Consider the following 4,217-nt stretch of genomic DNA (forward strand, 5'->3'; position numbering starts at 1 on the left):
TTTTAAAAGCTAAAAGTTAAGTAACAGTAACATTATAATATGTTAGCAAAACCTTACACAGTAGTAGATACTTCTCAAGGACACAACCAGTGCACCCAGAACAATGGTTTCCCTGTCTTGTCTTACTTCTTGCTGTAGCTGATTTTTCAGCACACAGACACAGATCCACTTTTTAACTCAGAAAATGCTTAATACAGTTAAAATGATTACTTGACACAAGCAAAGGCTTAGCTATCAATCTGCCTTGTGGTCAGCTGCATTGCTAGGCCACAGGTCATGCCTTGTATTCAGCTGTAAAGCTAATACTTCAAGGAGTTGGAGACGGCCTGAAGCCATGCTCACGTGATCACCTGGAGCGAGGTATTTGCTTCTTGCGGGTTGCAGCTCTGGATGGAGAGATCCTGCAGTTGGTATGGGGTGGTTTGGAGCAGTGTGGGGCTAACTGCTAGACTCAGACATTCGTGCTTTGCCCTTTGATGTTTTTCATGCTGAGGCTTTTCTTTTGCATCCTCAGCAGGTGCCTGCATTGTATCTGGGAACGGGATGGCAAGCATGGGGATTGACGGCGCACAAGGGCTGAAAGTGCAGCGTGATGCCAGGTGTGGTGAGTGCTGGGTCTCGGGGCTGAGGCCTTTCCCCTGCTGTCTGCCTACCCTGTGCGTGCCCATAGCAGTGTGTTGAGGTGCTCCCTTGGCTGGATGTGTGGGGTGGCAATTCCCCCAGTGGTTCCCTTTGACTGTTTTGTTCTTCCACTTGGGGTGAACACCTGTTCTCTGTATTCCCGGGTCCTGGTGTTCCTGGAAGGAAAGGGTGAGGGCACAGGGACTGGAGCAGAGCAGCGGTAATGGAACCAGAGGATCAGGATGCTAGAAGGTGTTTCGTGTTTGGGATGGTGGGTGTCTGGGTGTGATGGGAAGGCTCAGGCAGGGTGTTGTGGGGATCAAAGTTTTCCTTCTCTCTTGTGGTGGCATGCTCTGGTCAGGGGTCCCTCATCTGGCTCTACATGAGGCTTGAGCATCTGTGCCTGTCCCTGCTACTAGCCATTTTGGCTCCCTGAGCTGGGTTTGGTCCAACATTTGGGTGCTGGTGTCTGGCCCTGTCCAGGGTTTGCTGGAAGAAGATGGTGCGTGTCTCTGCCTAGCTGCTTGTCTTGCCACAGGCTCTCCCACTGGTGCCGGGAACGGCTTGTCCTGTGTCTGTATGCCTTTCGGTTTGTCTTGTTGTCTTCCAAGTCACTGCAGCCTTTCTCTGCTCTTCCCGGAACTTGCAGGAGACCTGTGTTTGCACATCTAAATTGCTTCCCTTGCTTGCAAGGGGAGAGCCTGGAGAGGGCTGTGCCTGCACCCTCGGAGCTATGGGTCGGGGGGTAAAAACAAAACAAAACAAAAAAACAAGTTGCCTGTGGGGTCTTGGCAGGGAGGGTCCGCTGCCCCCAGTGCTGTGAGGCCTCTGAGTTGTTAACAGTGGCAAGTGTCTTCCTGTGTTTTGTCTGTGTCTGTCCCCAGAGGACCCACCTTGCCAAGGCTTCAGGCACTGAAGACGAGGTGAAGAGCCGCAGAGATGGTGGAGGAGGAAATGGGCAGCTGTCTCGTGACTTCCCAGTTTGTGTGGTGTGAGGCCTCTGCCCCTGTGACATCACCTGTGTGGAGCCTGCAGTGGGTTTGAGCTTCCTTGGAGCGGTGTGATGTCTTCGTCTTCCTGTCTGACCACTTGTTCCGCACTTGTTCTTCCATGTTTCCAGGAGCTGTTGTGTGTGTATCTTTGCAAGTCATGCTGTGTGTACAGTGGTTACTGTGATGCATCACGTTTTGAGTGCCTGTGACTATCCAGCTCCGGGAGGCCACAGACAAGCCTTTGAGAGCTCGGGTAGTGAGTAGGGGGGCTGGATGTGTGTGCTGGAGGATGGGAGAGGAGCTTTCACAGTCTCTGACTTTGTGTCTTTGTATCCCCTCTTTGGGCTGACAATGTTTCTGTTCTTTTTCCAGAAGCCTGTATGTAACTTGTGGGGGAAGAGGGATGCAGGGAGTTCTGTGCCATGCTGGTGGAAGATGAAGGAAAACAATTCTTAAAGGTGGGTGTGGTTAGAGTGTGTGGGGAGGGGTGGTGAGCATTGTTTGCCCTGGGGTTTTTTGGGTGAGGGGGGGGAACCCCTAATGCCTGATAGATAGTGTCTTGAGCTTCTTGTTTCCAGCAGGGTTTTGGCCTCCTGGGTTGCCCCAGAGCTGGGTGGTGTAAGCCTGGGTTGGGTTTAGGCTGCCTGTGAGTCCTTGTTCTTTTGTAAAGGCTGAAAATAGCCTTTAAGTATATAGATGGTTTCAGGGTTTGCCCCTGGCATGTGGGTGCAGATCTTGGCTTTGAGTGTGCTGAGGCAGAGGAGCGGGCGCTGGTGTCCCTGCCTGTGCTGCCCCTGGCCTCCTTTCAGTTCTGGGAACTGCACTTTGTTCTCTCTCTCTGGGTGTGTCACTGGTCTTTCTTTCTAGTTTGTTTTTTAAAATCACTGCAGCACTTTTTATTCTTCCTTTGCTTTTCCCAGATCTGGAAAGAGGGCCATGTTGGCACCTAAAATGATGCCCTGCTTTGGAGGGGGGTTTGACTGCGCCCTGCCTGCCTTGTTTGGGGGGGTTAGCCGTGTGCTGCTTCTGGAGCCCTGGGCTGGGGGGGAAGGGAGGGGCCTTCACTTTACTACTATGAGAGATGAGTACTCTTCCATGTAGTAATTGCTTGTTGTTTTGGGGTGATCCCAATGTTTGGACTGTGAGCCGAGGCGAGGTGAGGTAGAGGTAAAGCGACCTAGAGCCACAACGTTTTGGGAGGTGGAGGACACAGGGGACTGCGCACCAATGGTGACTTCTGGGTCACCTGGAAGGAAGGCCTCTGCCCTTTTGCTGGAGTTGTGTGCATGAGCAGAGCGTGCAGTGAGCAAGATGTTACTTGGAGCGGTGTGGGATTGTGTTCCGGTGGGGCAGTTGTTTGTCCTTTGCCCTTCTGTTTGGTAGTGAAGTTGCCTGTGTGCCCTCAGGAGGTGCCTGTGTACCCTGTGCAGAGAGGAAGGCAATCGGGGACGAGGCTGGGCTGGAGAAGGAGCAGAATTGTGCCAGGTTGGGTGAGTGTTGTCTCTAAGGGCTGAGGCTTTTGTCATGGCTGGAGGGGTGTGCCCTGGCCAGGCACCCTTTGGGGAGCTTTGAGCTGGGTGGGTGGTGTGGGAATTGTACCTGATGGTCCCTGCTTTTGTTCACTTGTGCCCTTTGGGGTGAAGTGCCTGTTCTGTCCCTCGTAGGATCCTGCCCCGCGTGGAGGGAAATGAAGGCGGGTTCAGGGAGCGGAGCAGAGCCGAGCGGTGCCCACGGAGGCTGAGGCGGGAGGAATCGAATGTCGCGAGATGTGTCGGCGCTGGATGGGCAGATCCCGTAGCTGGTAAGAGCTTGCTCGGAGTCATCTGGGGTTGTTTGAGTCTGGTAGTTATTTCTGATTTGCCCTTTGTAGTTCTTTGTGCTGGGGTTTTTCCTTTGTGCCTGCAGCAGGTGCGGGCCTCTGGAGTTAAGGGGGGCTGGCAGGCAGGGACACGCGATGGCTGGTGGTGCAGTGTGATGCCAGCTGTGGTGGGTGCTGGCTCTCAGGGCTGAGGCCTTCCCCCTGCTGTCTGCCTACCCTGTGCAGTGTGTTGAGATGCTCCCTTGGCTGCATGTGTAGGGTGGGAATTTCCCCAGTGGTTTCCTTGTCTCATGTTTTGTTCTTTCACTTGAGGTGAATGCTTCTTCTCTGTTCCCTCAGGGGTCCTGGTGTACGTGGAAGGAAAGGGCGAGGGCAAAGGGACTGGAGCTGAGAAGTGCTAAGGGAGCCAGAGGATCAGGATGCTAGAAGGTGTTTTGTGTTTGGGAAGAATTAGTTTCTTTCGTTGAGCATTTTAAATTACTTTTGGGGAACTTCCATATCACTGCAAATGACCTTTTCTTACCAATCTGGTCAAAAGGCCCTAGGGTTTGATCTCTCGGAACTCAGGATATTTGTTCTTTGTAAAAGACTTCTAAAGATCAAATTCAAATTAAGACTTTAAACAAAGTCAGGACCTTTTGCACGTAGTCCAAAAACAATGACTTAGATAAGGAGAAAAATCTTATCTTCTTCCTGAAACTGGCTAATGGGCAACCATTACAAACATTCAAACTATTTAATTCAATATGGCATGTCTTGGCCAGGCACCCTTTGGGGAACTTTGA

General features: G+C 52.1%; 1 long non-coding RNA gene across 3 annotated transcripts; it reads left to right on the forward strand.

Moving 5' to 3' along the window:
* Positions 1-322: 322 nt before the first annotated feature.
* Positions 323-3,875, forward strand: LOC102374384. 3 transcript variants are annotated; one of them, XR_003092455.1, is made up of 7 exons: positions 323-410; positions 515-604; positions 1,506-1,869; positions 1,986-2,071; positions 3,020-3,103; positions 3,278-3,414; positions 3,772-3,875. It is a non-coding gene; the product is annotated as an uncharacterized LOC102374384 (long non-coding RNA). The 3 variants fall into 3 exon arrangements; XR_003092454.1 differs by having other exon boundaries at positions 323-604; XR_003092456.1 differs by lacking the exons at positions 323-410; positions 515-604; positions 1,506-1,869; positions 1,986-2,071 and adding an exon at positions 2,770-2,915.
* The last annotated feature ends 342 nt before the right edge of the window (positions 3,876-4,217 follow it).

This window comes from Alligator sinensis, unplaced genomic scaffold (assembly GCF_000455745.1).
Source record: "Alligator sinensis unplaced genomic scaffold, ASM45574v1 scaffold2851_1, whole genome shotgun sequence".
NCBI classification, from domain to species: Eukaryota; Metazoa; Chordata; order Crocodylia; family Alligatoridae; genus Alligator; species Alligator sinensis.